This window comes from Dendropsophus ebraccatus, chromosome 4, assembly GCF_027789765.1.
Source record: "Dendropsophus ebraccatus isolate aDenEbr1 chromosome 4, aDenEbr1.pat, whole genome shotgun sequence".
Lineage (NCBI taxonomy): Eukaryota > Metazoa > Chordata > Amphibia > Anura > Hylidae > Dendropsophus > Dendropsophus ebraccatus.
Window position 1 is genome coordinate 17,185,827 of NC_091457.1, and position 17,483 is coordinate 17,203,309.

The 17,483-nt window shown below is 43.6% G+C and overlaps 1 protein-coding gene across 9 annotated transcripts in view; it reads left to right on the forward strand.

Annotated features, from left to right (window-relative positions):
- SHANK2 (SH3 and multiple ankyrin repeat domains 2) overlaps positions 1-17,483 on the forward strand; it is a 412,049-nt gene that overhangs the window by 50,576 nt on the left and 343,990 nt on the right. The window contains exon 1 of one of the 9 annotated variants that reach the window (XM_069965180.1): positions 13,249-13,305. The exons of the other annotated variants lie outside the window; for them this stretch is intronic. The gene's annotated coding sequence lies outside the window, so the exon portion shown is untranslated. Of the gene's footprint in view, positions 1-13,248; positions 13,306-17,483 lie in introns of those variants that run through there. 9 annotated transcript variants of the gene reach the window in all.

A 17,483-nucleotide genomic window follows, 5' to 3' on the forward strand; every position in this document is an offset into this window, starting at 1 on the left:
CCCGCTGCTGATTGATTGCCCGCTTAGCCAGTCAGTGACTGCAGCAATGTCTTGTCCTAGTCACTGATTGGCTGACTGTGACCCGGCCGGACGGTGTTACTGAAGATCATCCCGGCCGATACTGCCTGATCTTCATCTTTCTGATGAATTTAGTTTTGCCGCTGCACACCATGGAGCCTGCGACTGGAGCCGCTCGCTCCATTGTGTGAACTGACAGGTTCTCTGCAGCCGCTATTCAATGAATAGCGGATGCAGAAAACTGACATGTCAGTTTTCCGTGCGGCCGGGTGAAATCGAGTATATGCTCCGGCCAGGATTCCATTAATTCACAAAACAATGTATTTATGGTGTAAATCATGGCCGTTGTACCCCTTTTAGGCCCCTTGTACACTACCGTGAAATATGGTCCACATACTGTGCCCAATTGTGGACCTTATCTAACCCAATTTAGTCTAGGCTAATGCACATGACCAAAAAAAAATAGGACATTGTGTTGGCCTTACATGCCTTATTGTGGGTATCCCAAGGGGGACAACCCCCTCCGTGGGCTGACCATAAAATCACATGGATCTTAATGGTCTTAATGTTAGCTGTGGTGGAAGCTACTGTAACTATACAAGGCAGCACTGCATCAGTGCTACTATCAATATGGCATTTACAGGCATGGAGCCCATGTAGACATGGACAAGACTACGGTTCCTGCCCACCCCCCCATGCCTCCTTAATCAGCTCATTGGTATAGGTGTTGAGCGTTAAACCCCCATGATCTAATATTGATGCCCAATCTCAAAGCCTCAACCCCCCTTACATATATATTAGTTGTGTTATTGGGGGGTTGTCTGAATTCGGGGACGCCATTGTGTTGTGATTTCCAATTCTCAGCTCGCTCCCACTTAATATTAGTATATCTGTGGAATCTGTTGCTTTTGGGTGAGACGGAGCGTTCTCTAATTTTTAATGAGATAAACACGCTTGAGATGTTTCGGCAGCGATGTAGGATGAGGTCAGGAGCCGCTGCAATCTGTCCTGTTCCAGCTGCTTGGCTGTGTTGGCAGGCATAAAATAACAGTCGTGGCGTGTCAGCGTGTCGGAGATTCCTGTAAAGTGGGCTCTAGATCTCCGGCGCTGCACGGGTTAATACATTAACTCCTCTCGGGCTACTCAATTTCCTAAGTGTGAGAGATGCAAATGGATTTGTGACGGTAATAGGTAGACGGTTGTGCCGCTTGCCTCGTCCCTCTTGTCGTGTCTCATTACGCCGCGGCCCCTCGTATCACCTTATTATGTAAGACAGGGAGGGTTCGGTTTTAGGACGACTCGTGTGTTATTTTTTTTTCTTCACGCCTTGTTTGAAATGAGTCTTGCAATATGATCCGATGAGGAAGAGAGCCAAAATGTATTGTCGCGGTTAGATCCAATAAAGCGAGACATGTTACAACAAAATGGGTTGAGCGCGCCTCCTCATTGTCAGAAGAAAGGGATTTGTCTTGTTTAATCCCAGTCATAACCTATGGCTATATAAGCAACAGATGCCTGATGTAGTGTGTTTGGTGGGCAGGCTTCTGTTGGCTGCTATGGTACCCTTATTACGAGACTTTGTTTAGCACTTTGATTAGATATCCGCACAGAGATATCATTGATCGGTGCTCGTCTACAGAGCCTGTTATAAGACTTGATCATCGGGTGGGAAGGACTCATCCCTTGTTACATAAGCCGACAAGGGATGTTTGTTGACTGGTCAAAACTACCCCATCAGACGACTGGTTCTTGGCCCAATTACAAAGAGTAATGTCAGCCTGTTCTACCAAAAATTGTGCTGTGTAATACATTCATACATTCCATGCAAGGTCCTTAAATACCGGCATGGTGTCTTCAGGTCCTGACCTAAAATTATCGGCCGTCGACCGCACATCGCAACGTGTAATATTGATGCGTGGCTGACGATTGTGCAAAAACATTATAAAACCCATACATACCTCTTTGCTCTCCCTGGTGCTTCTACCAGCTGCCCGGTACCTTCCTGGCTTTTGCCCGCTGTCCGATCGTTCGGCATTTGATTAGCGGGGGCTGCTGAACTTGGATAAAGCTCTAAGGTTGTCTGGAAAACATGGATACAGCCAATGACTATATCCATGATTTCCACATAGCCTTAGGGCTTTATCCAACTTCAGCAGCCACCGCTAATCAAATGCCAAACGACCCGGTTGGGATGGACTCGAGCATGCTCCAGGTTCGCTCATCTCTAGTAAACAAGCACCAGTCTAGCCCTAAGCCGTCCTATACACCGGCATCCTGACAGGTCACCAATTTATACCCTAAATATATGGTCAAAATACAGTGTGAACATGGCCCAAAAAAGAACCTCAAAGCCTAACTTTCCATCACATTTTTGTCTTTAAAATCCAGTCCTGTTGAGCTCACGGGAGTCGCCTTTTCTTGTTTGTTGTTCATAAACCATAGAGAACAGCTAAGCCCAATACACACCAAGCGTCTGTCACATGGCTCGTTTTCAGAGTTCATCTCAGGTAATCTGGAATATAGTTTGAACTTCCTAAAAGAGAAATCGCGCATACAGTTTTATAACCTAAAGCCAGGAGAGGATGCAAGTGGAAAGGAAAGTTGTAATGCTGAGGTCACGTGCTGTGGATTTCCTGCACCATATCGGGGAAGATTTTCTAGAGGGGATTTGTGGTGGGAAATGCTAAAGAAGTGACGCAAATTCGGGAGAGAACAAACTTCTCTCGGCTCCCGGCTTGATCTGTTGGAATTAGAGATGAGCGAACCTGGAGCATGCTCGAGTCGATCCTAACCCGAACTTTCGGCATTTGATTAGCGGGGGCTGCTGAAGTTGGATAAAGCCCTAAGGCTATGTGGAAAACATGGATATAGTCATTGGCTGTATCCATGTTTTCCAGACAACCTTAGAGCTTTATCCAAGTTCTGCAGCCACCGCTAATCAAATGCCGATCGTTCGGGTTCGGATCGAATTGAACCCGGTTCTCTCATCTCTAGTTGGGATTCTAAACTCTCAGACCCTGACCAATTTTTTTTTTTTTTTTTTTGCTGCTATTGCCTATTTGGCATCTACCCCGCCGGTCAGTCGCCATCTGATTTGGTGCAAATTTTCTGAAATTTCACAGGAATATCTTTCAGCAATTACAGAAAATGGTCATGTGAGTCCAACTCCGAAGGGGTTTTCCGAGAGTTGCTAAATTGTAGAAATTTTATAGATAGTAAATAAAATTTATTGAGTACTCTTCTGTTTGTTTTGGAGGACACTCATTTCTTCTTGTACTTTGGTTCTTCTGGTTGTGGCATGAGGCAGCAGAGCAGAATGCATAACTAAACTACATTGTCCAGGCTGCATGTGATTGCAGTGTTGTAACAGTCTTAAAGGGAAACTCTGGAGAAATTTGTTTTCTTTCAAATCAAACAGTGTCAGAAAGTTATACAGATTTGTAATTTACTTCTATTTAAAACTCTCAAGTCTTCCAGTACTTATCAGCTGCTGTATGTCCTGCAGGAAATAGTATAGGAACTGTCCAGAGCAGAAGAGGTTTACTATGGGAATTTGCTGCTGGTCTGGACAGTTTCTGACATGGACAGAGGTGTCAGCAGAGAGCATCGTGTCACATTGGAAAGAATACACCACTTTCTGCAGGACATACAGCAGCTGATAAGTACTGGAAGATGAGATTTTTAAATAGAAGTACATCAAAAGAAGTAAATTACAAGCCTATATTTCTATAACTCTGACACCAGTTGATTTGAAAGAATTTTTTTTGCAGGAGTTCCCGTTTAACTAACCCAGTACATGACCTCAGCTTTCCAGAATAAGAATAACCCTTTAAGAAGAAAACTTACTAGAAGAGCTTTTTACATTCTTATAAAGTCCAAGGGACTATGTGGCAGGGAAGTTAGCAGCATGAGAGCTAACATGGTTGATAGTAGTCTATGTCATACAGCCACTTACTTCCCAGAATCCTAAAGGGGTTTCGCAGGGCTATGTATGAGCTATGGTGGCCTAGGCACAGCTTCATACATTCAGTAGTTTGAGTACCTGGTATTTCTGCTTGTCCCATTCACTTCCTATTAGCCACCTCTGAATATTTGGAGCCTTTCTAGAAATAAAGAGGCTACAGCCTTCATAGAAGCGCCAAGAGTCAGAATCATAGCATAATCGTTTAGTGTAATAGCAGACAATGATTAAACGAGAAATTGTTGGTTGTTTAATAGAATTTGGACCTATTTTGATCGTTGATCGTTTGCAAATTGTTCTCATGCAATAAGACGTCATTCGGTCGTTCACAGTAGCGGCGATGACAGGACGACCGCAAGAACGATCGCAAGTAACAATCATTGTTCCGTGTAATTGGGTCGTTCGCAATAGCGGTCGTTTGAGATCGTTGATCGTCAAAAAAAATTGCTTAGTGTAATAGTACCCTAAGAGTAGAGTTTTGTCCATTGACTCATCATGGGTATTGATTATTCTGTGTCTGGTTTATCAGAATGACTTTAGTGTTAGTTTTAGGACAGGTCGTGACCTCCACGGCACTGAGATCACACACTGTGGCTTTCACTAATGTTTTCCTTGTGGTTACTGATTGACCAGCACAGGACATAAGTCCAGATACCACCACAGGTTTTCCCACAGAGCGAAGTTAGACTATTTTCTAGCATATACCTTACCAATGTCAGATCAAGTGTGACTCACATCCGGTGTTCTTACTGATGTACCAGTCAAAAAACATAATATAATAAAAATGGTATGGTCCAGTGGTTCAATGCTGGTTTGTTAGACAGCTGTCCGTCTTGATTGACCTTGTATAGTTTGTCAATGGGGAGTAAGCCGCTGTCAGAAACCTCCGGTGTTGGCTTATCTCTTGGGCGACAAAATGACCTTATTGTGAAAATCAAAACACTCAGTCCTACTTTCCCTCCACTCATATGTTGAGGATGGTCGTGAGGATCCCACATACATTAGTCAGCCAGTACTTTAAAGGACATCTCCCGCACGCTGATAAAAATAAAACTGAACTTAAAGTGACACTGTCACCCCCTTTGTGCATTCTGACATCTCTACACAGGTGTAAAGGGTAAATTTAGCGGTTTTCACACCTTATTTTCTATTATACGTCATGGTGCTTGTTTAAGTAAAAAGTCATCTTTTATCAAGTGCAGATTGTGTTAAGTTGGCGGGGCCTCGCGGCATTAGCGCCACTTAGCCCTGCCCACAATGCCAACATTTGGCCCGCCCCCTCACCAGCCATTGGAACAGTCTGGCCTAAAGGTCTAGGCCCCACCCCCTCTAGGTCACCAAGGGGGCGGGACCAACGGTGGCGTTGTGGGCGGGGCGAAGTGGCCCTAATGCCGTGAGGTCCCACCCACTTAACACAATCTGCAGTTCATAAAAGATGACTTTTTACTTGAACAAGCACCATGACGTATGATATAAAGGGGATGACAGTGTCACTTTAAGCTCCAGTTTGTGTCTTCATTTTTTCTTTACTTCCTGGTTTGGGCTTTCCCATGATGCACTTTGTCTCCTGTGATGTCTAACTGCCTCTTTAGTACCGTTAGATGGCTTACATCTTGTTCAGCCAATCAGAGCTGAGCAACCTGAGTCATCTGACAAAAGGAGGCTGGTCTAACAGGGCTTAGACCCGCCTCCCTCTTGATGATGTCATTATTACAAAATGACTGCCACAAAGATGGAGGGCAGATAGGTGATTGAAGCATATTACAGAGTTATATAATGTGTTTTTATTACTGGGAAAAAGCTTTTCACCCGAGAATCCCTTTAACTTATTGCGTATGGGGTTTTAAGAAATGTTACAGCCGGGTGGGAAACCTGCACCCTCCGACTGCTGCAAAACTACGATTCCCATCATACCTGGACAGCTAAAAACTAAATTTTGGCTGTCCAGACATGATGGGAATTGTAGTTTTGCAGCAGCCGGCGGCTTTAGGTTGCCCACCCCGCTGTAATGTTTCTCTTGCACCCATCCACGCTCAAAACCCATGTACGTTAGATTCAGTGCTAGTGTAATGCAGTGGGGGGGACTCTGAAAAACTCTGAAGTCAGCCCCCCAGGATCAGAAAGTCAATGAATAAAGGCAGCTATGAGAGGGGTGTACTCTGGTGTGTATCCCTCGGGGACTTTTTTGTATACTTTACATATTCCTTTACACATACATAAAGAGATAATACAACCTGACTCACCAATGAAACATTCGTGCCCTAGTTTGGCAGAGCTGGTAATGTCGTTAGATGTGGCTGACACTTGTATTATGACTCTTTTATTAGCATGCTTTCTTTGTATATAGTAAACATCATTTACAGGGTTGTAGACTGTGACTAATTCCCCGCTCTGTAGTGTTGTTATAGAGCAGCTTGACAACACAATGTTACCAGTGCGGGATCAACCCGGCCATTGTACGGAGAGATTCTCCTCTTATGACGCGGCTTTGTCCTACTTTCATTAGACTAGTTCTTCTGGATACAGAGTTACATGTTACAATAGATCCTGATGGTGTTACCTTTTTTGCATTGTTACTTCTAATAAACTGGACATCCTTAAAGGGATACTCCTGCTAAAATATTTTTCTTTCAAATCAACAGGTTTCAGAAAGTTTCTTCTACTTAAAAAATCTCAAGTCTTCCAGTACTTATCAGCTGCTGTATGTCCTGCAGTCTCTCCAGTCCTACACAGTGCTCTCTGCTACCACCTCTGTCCATGTCAGGAACTGTCTAGAGCTGGAGAGGTTTTCTGGTTCAATGTTTTTATTAAGTTTTTTAAGAACAAATTACAAAAGAGAAAATCTATAAGCACTGACTTTAGTGCCAACAGTATAGTTAACGTTTAGAAACAACAGGAATAACATTCGGTATATTATATAGATATAAAATTGTGGTAACATACATTCAGCAGGAGAGGTTTTCTATGGGGATTTGCTGCTGCTGTGGACAGTTCTTGACATGGACAGAGGTGGCAGCAGAGAGCACTGTGTCAGACTGGAGAGAATACACCACTTCCTTGAGGACATACAACAGCTGATAAGTACTGGAAGGCTTGATATTTTTTAATAGAAGTAATTTACAAATCTACATAACTTTCTGAAACCAGTTGATTTGAAAGAAAAAGATTCCCCATGCCTCTGAGGGCTTATGCACATGACTGTACTAGGGATCAGACATGTAGGGATCCTTGACATAGTGTCCTGAGCGTTACTTGGTCCATACTGCACCTTTTCTACAGTATACTATACAGAGCCACATGCTGACTGCATAGACTACAGGCAATACTTTTATGAGAGAATATGGCGCCTCATGTAGGCTTCATAGATGGATTATGGATCACTAATATGGACCCCCACACACTCTATGTGTTCTGCACACCGCCTTCCTACATAGTATCACTCTTTTAAAGTGCCTTAAAGGGGTTTCTCATGCAAAATATATTGTTGTCCTATCAATATCAAATTGGTGAAGTTTAGACATCCAGCTCCCCACGATCAGCTACATCCACTGTGTATTGGCCAAGATTGGTTATTGCAGCTCAGCCCCTATTCACTTCAATGGGAGCTGACTGAATTACCCAACCATGGCCACTACACAGTGGATGGTGCTGTCTGCTTCCTGCTCTCATTCACTGTGTATATCTGCAGCACTGCTTTGGCAAACAGCTGGACAGTGGGGTTGCTCGGGGGTCAGACCCTCACCCTTGTGATATTGACAACCTCTTTTGAGGATAGGCCATTAATACATGGGACATGTATGTCACAGTGTGTATATTATATATATACATATATATGTTTATTTGTCACATTGTATATACAAGGGTAAATTAATGTATATATGTATGTATATGTGTCAAAGTGTATATACAAGGGTGAAAGCATCTATGTATATATTTGTCTATGCGTTCATAGTTTATGGGTGAATGAATGTATATGAGTCACAGTGTATATACAAGGGTGAAAGCATCTATGTATGTATCTATATGTCACAGTGTATATACAAGGGTGAAAGCATCTATGTATGTATCTATATGTCACAGTGTATATACAAGGGTGAAAGCATCTATGTATGTATCTCTATGTGTCACAGTGTGTATATGTGCAGTGTTTGTATATAATCAAAACAAAATCCACTCTTAAACCAAAGCAAATTTTCCCATAAGAAATCATAGAAATGCAGACAATTGGTTCCACACCCCAAAATAATGATTTATTATTCTGAATAACATGTAAAACAGATGAAACAAACATTCAGAAACAGCAGAATATGTGATATTATAAGTTACTGTACAGTAATGGAGAGGATGGGAAACACAAGGGCGGAGAGAGACTTCAGGGAACATGAAGGAATGAGCAGGATAGATGTGGGCACATACATGCAGCACTCTCTGTCTGCATAGAGAGGGGTTACAGCGTTGAAGAGATTACCTCCACAGTCTGTCCCCTGATGTAAGCCCCAGCCTAAAGTGGATCTGCTATGATTTGAAAGGTGAGGAAGACTTCCTGGGTCAGAGTACAGTGCTGTAGACCCCGCTATGCAGACCATGCCCCTTCCTCACTCCCCCTCCCACCCAGTACAGGGCTCCAGATGGCGACCAAAATGGTCGCCAATGCGACTGATATCTTGCAAATGGCGCCCAGATTTATTAATCTGGGCGCCATTTGCGACTGGCCCCGGCGGCGGCTGTCTCTTTAAGGACTTCCGCACGCTGCACCGAAGCACGTGGCGCCTCTGCGGCCGTCCGTCCAATGAATGACGGACGTGCTGGATGACGTGTGCGGGGACACGCTTCTCCAGTGACGTCATCCTGCACGTCCTTCATTCATTGGACGGACGGCCGCAGAGGCGCCACACTCCTCCAGCGCCTCTCTCCCGCCTCTCCTCACCCGGCGGTTCTTCAAGTGCACCCCAGCGGCACCAAGATTGTGGATAGTGTGTGTGAGTACAACCGGAGGGACGGCAGGGGTGGCGGCCGGCCACTAATCTGTGTGGGGGGACCGCGGCCTGGGCGGCTGATTGGTAGTGTCTGTTGTGATGGCGGCCAGGTGCGGTAGTTAGTGCGGGGTGGGGGGGGGGTTGTGTATGTATAGACTGCACAGTACCACTTCCCTCAGTGTGTGTGCGTGTGTGTGTATATACACTGCACAGTACCACTTCTCTCAGTGTCAGTATGTATAGACTGCACAGTACCACTTCCCTCAGTGTCAGTATGTATACACTGCACAGTACCACTTCCCTCAGTGTCTGTATGTATATACACTGCACAGTACCACTTCCCTCAGTGTCTGTATGTATATACACTGCACAGTACCACTTCCCTCAGTGTCTGTATGTATATACACTGCACAGTACCACTTCCCTCAGTGTCTGTATGTATATACACTGCACAGTACCACTTCCCTCAGTGTCTGTATGTATATACACTGCACAGTACCACTTCCCTCAGTGTCTGTATGTATATACACTGACTCAGAACCTGACTTGTAGACCACCTCACACATTCTAGTGGACTGTATATTGTTGTCAAGTTGCAAGCTTTTAAGTTCAAGTTCAGAAGAGTAAGCCTCATTAAAAGGCTAGCCAAGTGAAGCTGAAGTACTGAGTCAGACTGGATATGGTTGTCAAGTTGCAAGTTTCCATGTTGAACGTTTTCAAACTAAGAAAAGAAAGAATCTAAAGGAGGAGGAGGCTGCCGCGGCCTCTGCACACAGTAAGTCCCATTTAACATAACATTAATTTTACATGTTATAAAATGTTGGCGACCAAATATTCTATTTGGCGCCTAAATTTTTCAGGTTAGGAGCCAATGGCTCCCAGGTAAATTTTTTAGTCTGGAGCCCTGCAGTACAAGGAGCTCTTAAACCAAAGCAATGCTCTTAAGCCAAGTCACAATTTTGAAAAACTACGAGCTCTTAAACCAAAACGCTCTTAAACCAAGTTACTCTTAAACCAAGGTACCACTGTAAATATATTTGTGTGTAATGTTTGTGTATAAACTGTGTTGTTTTCTTTATGTATTCACATTCCGTGCAATTGCTCTTTTATTCGTCCATGTTGATGGCCATGAACCTCCCACCCCTCTTCTTTTATAGAATCCTATGTATGACCCTGGGGTGATCACACAGGGACGTAACTTTGTAGAGTTTACTTGTTATTATGTGTTGTCTGCTCCAGCATCTCCAGACATCGTAGGGTTAGAAGGTCATTTATTAACCGTATAGTCAATGTGGAAGCATGGCGAGAGCCTTCTGCAACACAATACAGTCGGTCTGCAGAATAATAACCCAGTGGGTTAAGTAGATGGGACTAGCCTTCTAAGACATTGCTTTGACTATCCAGGCATGATGGGAATTGTAGTTTTGCAACAGCTGGAGGGGCAATGGTTGCCTATCCTGCTCTAGGATGTAATACAGCAAGCTAAGAAGTCTATACATGATCAATTGCAGCAAAGTTTTACAGCCAGTAGACACCAGCGTTGTCTGTCTGTCCCCGTCTCTGGTGACCACCCTAGATGTAATGATTGTCAGATGACCTTCCCTCCTCGCTGCACAACAGAAAAGACCAACATAAATCCCCTCTGTCAGTGCTGATCCCGCCGCGCGTTACTTAGTAACATTAACTGACTATGTGGAATCAGTCCAGGTATCTACGTTACGGTGTGCCATCAGCTATCACAGCTATCGGTGTTGAGCCTGGCGGGTTTTTGGATAAGATAGTCTTTGATATGTGTGGGTGGCCTGGTGACAGGATGAGTTACATCTATTATCCAGACGTAATGTTACACTGACACGCTGTTTTCTGCCACTGTAATTTTATATAATGGTGAACGGGGAGGTTTAGGAAAAAAAGGCCTTAAAGGGGTTATCCAGCGCTACAAAAACATAGCCACTTTTCCCCCTTACTGATCGGGCGGGGATCCTGATTGCTGTGTCAGACCGTCAGAGGTCTCTTACCTTCCTCCATGCGGTCAGATCGGCGATCTGGTCATTGAGTCTGCTACAGGCAGGCTCAATGAGCAGAGCACCCATTACACTGATCAATGCTATGCCTATGGCATAGCAGTGATCAGTGAATGCAATCTGAGTATTGCATGTAAAAGTCCCCCAGGGGGACTTAAAATTAGGAATGGTCCGAACCTGCCGAGGTTCGGGTTCGTACGGCAATGATTCCCCTCCGTGGAGAGGGTGGATACAGCCGGAGAACTGCCTGGAAAACTGGGATACAGCCTATGGCTATGGCTGTATCCCAGTTTTCCTGGCGGTCCTCCAGCTGTATCCACCCGCTGCACGGAGTGGGCAGACAGCGGGAATCATTACCGAGAGTTGAGGTTTGTACGAACCCGAACCTCGGCAGGTTCGGACCATCCCTTCTTAAAATGTATAGAAAAAAAAAGGAAAAATGTTTTTAAGAATACCCCAAAGCCCCTCCCCCAATTAAAGTTAAAATCACCCCCTATCCCATAGTATAAATAAAAAATAAATAAATATACATTGTAGATACCGTAGCGTGCGTAATTGTCCGATCTATTAAAATATAACAATCGCCATCCCATTTGGTGAACAGTGTAAACGAAAAGAGGGGAAAAAGTGCCAGGATTACCGATTTTTGTTACATTATGTATATAAAAAATTTATAAAAAGTGATCAAAACGTCCGATCTACACAAATATGGTATTAATAAAAAGTAGAGATCATGGCGCAAAAAATTACACCCCATACAGCCCCGTGGTTGAAAAACTAAAAACGTTAAAAAAATTACAATAGGCCCATTTAATTATTAATTAAATGCAAAAAACAAAACAAAACAAAAAAAAAAAAACATTAGAGAATCTGTGTAAACCTGCATATGGTTGTGTTCAGACTGACCTATAGAATAATGGTATCTTGTCCCTTTTATCGTATAGTGCATTACGTAGACACAGGAACCCCCCAAACGTTACCATATTGCATTCTTTTTTACGATTTCACCAATTTATGTTTTCATAAATAATATATTTGGGATTCAGTCATACATGTTATGGTAAAATGAAAGACGCCATTACACAGTACAACTACTCCGGAAGAAAAACAAGTCATTACATGGCCCTGTAGATAGAAAAATAAAAGTGCTAGAGCTCTTAGAAGGGGAGGAGGGAAAAACGAAAGAGCAAAAAATTTAAATTGGCGCCGTCCACTGGGTCATTTTGGGCTTGGTCCTCAAAGGGTTAAACATAATATGCATGATCAATGTGTTGCGATTGCTGTGTGTCACCATTCTAGTTAGGTTTTTTTTTTTTTTTTTTTTGCAATAATCCTAGTAAATCTAAGCCTGGGGGTTTCAGACTATGTCAGGCCTTGAGCTTTGTTCCCACATGTACAGTTGTGTTGCATTTCTCTGTTCTCATCATTAGACTAACTATGCATGTTGGCTCTGCACCTCGGACTGCTTGGGCTTCGTCATGTGATCAGCATTACCAGGCTTCGTCATGTGATCAGCATTACCAGGCTTCGTCATGTGATCAGCATTACCAGGCTTCGTCATGTGATCAGCATTACCAGCCTTCATCAGATCTATGACAAGAAAACACCCATGATGAAGCCTGGTAATGCCGATCACATGACAAAGCCCAGACAGTCAGAGGCCACATACATAGTTAGGCTCTAATGATGTTAACAGAAATACAGCACAAAGATGAAATTTTAAACCGGCAGCCAAGGTCTAATGATTTTCATAACATAGCAAAATGCCAAATATGCAGAACGGTCATCATCTTTAGTCTAGTTGACCTCTTTGTGGAATAAAATATCAAAAATAAAATTATTAAACAATCTTCCAGAGAATGCAACCTTTCCCTCCATGTTTGAGCGTGTTATTTCCACCTGGAGAGGCCAGTACTTTGCGGTGGTAGTGACAGCTCCTTTCATGTTCATGCTCCGTCACATTCTGTCCTGGTTATGTGAACCATGTGTTCTGTGCTCGGTCACATTGTGATTGGCAGCAGGTGGCGGGTAAGCGGATATATTTTCCCGGCTCCCACAGGATCCTCGGCACATTATCTGTCTAATCTATCCGACGCTCGCCAGCTGAGCTCCGCACAACCCCAATGTGGCCCCGAAAATGAGACTTTTGCTAAGGGCTCAGGCGCAACTTTGCCGCATTAAGCGTCCTGTGAGGTTGTATTATTTTATCTGCATCCTTTACAATTCTCACTTTTCATCCTTTTTTTTTCCGATAGCACCAGACTGGAAAAGACAGCACAGTGAAGTGACCAGCCAGGCACAGCTTTTCTTCTTGAGATTTAAAGAGGTAGTCTAGTATTAGAAAATCACTCATTCCAGGCCGCAATACCAGACCCAGCCTGTAGACAACAGTGGCACTCTTGTTTAATAAAGAGTAGGCCTTCTTTTCTTATTCCAGAAGATAAATTGAATCTACAAAACATATTTGCACGGCACACTCATTGATGTCTTTCATCATCCAAAGCCTTTGATCAGTCAGAACAAATACACCCGTATGGTTAGGCCTTTGTATTGGTTATGTGCATTCATATTCCACAGCTCTTATTTTCTCTGAGCCACCTGTTACAATGAAGAATAGCCAGCACAATCTGAAATAAGCCCATTGTGTTATATACAGTTGCACCTTTAACTACCAGTATTGTAATACAGTTGTAACATACATGTGCACACAGCGCATGCTATTTATATTGTCAGTGGTTTGTGTTTTACTGTATGGTAATGTGTGGGTATTTGTCTTGTATTGTTAAGTTACATCATCTAGAAGTAGGTTAGATTTATCAGATTTATCAAGCAGTGATAAAGAAGGAATATTGGCTCACTGAGAGATCAGGTTACAGCTTTTGCAAGTAGAGATCTGTGGAGAAGTAGCAGATGCAAAGAGATGAGCAGACTATTTCTAGTAAGTTTTATATCTTACTCCACTGTAGGATTGACAGCTTACACTGCGTGGTACTTCTCTGTAATGTCCTCCACACTGCTGTTCCTTCTTCTGGTGTTACATCTTACTCCACTGTAGGATTACCATATTACACTGTTCAGTACTGCTCTATCATGTCCTCCACACTGCTGTTCCTTCTTCTGGTGTTACATCTTACTCCACTGTAGGATTACCATATTACACTGTTCAGTACTGCTCTATCATGTCCTCCATACTGCTTCTGCTTTTTTTGTGTAATCTCACCAGAGTGCTCTGGATTTTTTGGAATAGTACACAGAAGCTAATGACCCGTGTATGATCACGCATCACACCCACATATATAAATAGTCAAGTATTTCTAAACTGACATATTTCTGGATACTCGTATAGAAATCAGTAGTTGAAGTTTCTTGTGCCTTTCTCTTGATACTCTTTAGTATACTGGTCCCATCAGTTCACAGATTGTGATGTCACCTGTTAGCTTTCCAGTAATATACCAACAAGTACCTTCCCTTTTGGTTAGGCAAGATCATTGACATGGATAGCAAGGTTATTGATACTTAAGCCTAGCCGTGTTTGACACACAAAAGATGTGGTACACCATGTCTCATCGTAAAACATTTTTGTTTCGATCATTAATAATAATAATCTTTAATAAAGCTATGGGTTCCCTGACTGAAGTATCAGTTTTCACAATACTTGTAGACGTTTAAGAAGAAGGAAGGTGGAAGAGGAAGAAGCTGCAGAGATTAGAGGTAAAGGGACACCACTGAAAGCTCTTGCAGTATTAGATCTCATTTCAGTGCTGCATTCACTGCTCAGTACTGCCCTATAATGTCCTCTATCCTGCTGCTTATTAACATCTACAATAGGGAAATACGGAAGCAGGATACTCTCATACAGGAGAAATTATAGCTGCTAGTCTCTAGTCACTAGCTCATGGACAACTGAAAATTAGAGATAGATGTCATATACAAGTTATATAATTGCCATAAATAGCAGGTACACAGTTTATGTTAAAACTGTTATCTTAATGTGAAGGTACGCTGTAAAGAGTATTCCGGGGAAACGATACTCACCAGCCTCTATTCCTCTGGTGTTCTGATGGCTCCCGATCCCCGCTGTCCACGACTGCTTCCTGTTTCCTGTGATGTGTTGTCCCCACTTAGCCAATTACCGTCTGTAGGTGGTTCCTGCAGGGGAAACACATCAGAGGAACCAGGAAGCAATGGTGAGCAACAGGGACTTGGCAGCTTTAGGGTATTAGGACAGGTGAGTAGAAGATTACCCCTTTAAACCCTAGTTTAAACTTTGCAGTTTAGTTTTCTCTGTTTTTATTTTTTTTAAACTAAAACCAGGAACCTTCAAGTAGAATAGGTGTAAATGAGTGATATGAAACTGCTTTGTTAGGTAGTAGTGTGTGACTCGCTGGAGGTTTTGCCATTTGGAAAGGTGAGTGACAACAAGAGATGAACAAGTGTTACAATTCTCTCCTTATGGGCAAAGTCTCTCCTATTCTCTGAAGCATTGGGTTTCATAGGGTTGATAAGTTTGACACAATTTGAGATTTGCCTTTCATGACTTGAAGATAAGCGGCAAAATATTCCACGTGTTGTAGTCCATGGTCTCCCAGTCCTTTAAAGCTGATAATGAGAGGTTCACGGATATAGAACGTCTGTCTTTGACTTGCAAAAGAGATAGCCGGAGGCAGGAGGAGAATGTGACACAATACGGCCAGGGAACGTGGAGTATACGGGAAGAGACTCTGACCCATATTTGCAAAGTAGAAGCCATTTATCGGAAATGGCATGCTAACCTCATTCCCAGGACTCCAAAATACCATTCTTTTTTATATAATGTACCAATTTAGAATGAAGGAGAGAGGAAGAGACATTCTATAACTCAGAAAATACCATGCAGCTCCAACGTTTGCAATGGAACAGGCCCCAGGCTCCTGAATTCTTCCAGCGGTGAGCAGAGCGGCGACCGAGGAGGGGGCTCATGTGATGCAATGACGGATCATTCCGGAACATGCTGTGTCCTCTATCTGCCGCTGCGACTACTTAACAATCCCTTTCCTTCATTTTATGTGGTTTTTATGTTTGGTGAAGGTCAAAAAGTACATAAAATCTATAATTGAGAACGATCCTATGTTCATGATCTTCAGTTTTGCTCTTTTCATAACTATGTGTCAATTGTCTACAGTGGTGAACCCAGGTTTTATCTATCTTTGTGGAAAATAATGTAATTTACTGTTAAAGGGAACCTGTCACCCCCCGTGTCGGGGTGACAGGCTCCCGACCCCCCGTTAGAGACCCCTATACTTACCTCATCCCGCCGGGTCCCGCTTCTGGATTCGGTCGGGTCCCGGAGATCTCAGCCGCTGCAGCCCGGCGCGCGCGCTGACAGATGAGTCCAACGCTCATAGAGAATGACGGAGCGCTGGACTCTCCTGTCATTCTCTATGGGTGTTGGACTCATCTCTCAGCGCGCGCGCCGGGCTGCAGCGGCTGAGATCTCCGGGACCCGACCGAATCCAGAAGCGGGACCCGGCGGGATGAGGTAAGTATAGGGGTCTCTAACGGGGGGTCGGGAGCCTGTCACCCCGGTACGGGGGGTGACAGGTTCCCTTTAAACTTTGTCTTTCTATTACTTACCATTTTGGAGATCCCTGCGTGCTGTCTTGATCAGTGTATTGACATAGATGCAACAAGATTTGTTTTGAGAAGTTTCAAACAGATCAGGCCATCAGATGTGTTTTGGATTTAGCACCATCTTGGATTTGGCCCTACACTGCCTTTGTCTGGTTCCCAGAACTTGGCCTGTGAAATGTAAGGAATTAAGTGGTGTTTTGGTTTGGCAACGTTCTCTGAATTCTCGGCATTTGACTCCAGGGCTAGAGAAGTTGGGCGCTCCCTAGGGCTGCAAGACCTATGACTGTATCCATGTTTTTCTTTTTTTAACAATTGTAATTTTTATTATTTTTCCAATAAAGATAGACACAAAATTGTACAAACTGGGTGAGGTACATGTGAAGGCAGCAGAACATTGTCATAATGCGTAACATGAAAGCCAAAGAGGTAACTTCACCCCTAACCAGGAGCTGATAGGAAATCCAGAATAACAAACCGCAATATAACAACAGCTACCGGGTTCCGGTCAGGGTTTGGGAAAAAAAAAAACAATGACTGTTTGGGTAGGGTCCATAGACCATACTGGGCCAGTAACGAAACAACACATAACAAAACACAGACTGAGGGCGAGAAGGGGACAGGAAATGATGGGGGGGGGAGGGAGAGGGGGGGAGACAAGGACAGGGAAAGACAAAGACGGGAACAGACGAACAAGGATGGGAATCTAGGATGTACCAGAGGCAGGTGCTGACGGGGAGGAATACAGGTCCCAAGGAGCCCAAATAGAGTCAAAGGCCTCCAGCCGGTTATTCAGGGATGCCGTAAGGCGCTCGAGAGAGCGTAACTCCCTGACTCTAGCTTTAAAATGCGGAATGGAAGGTGGGGTCGATTGCTTCCAACATTTGGCGATTAGGG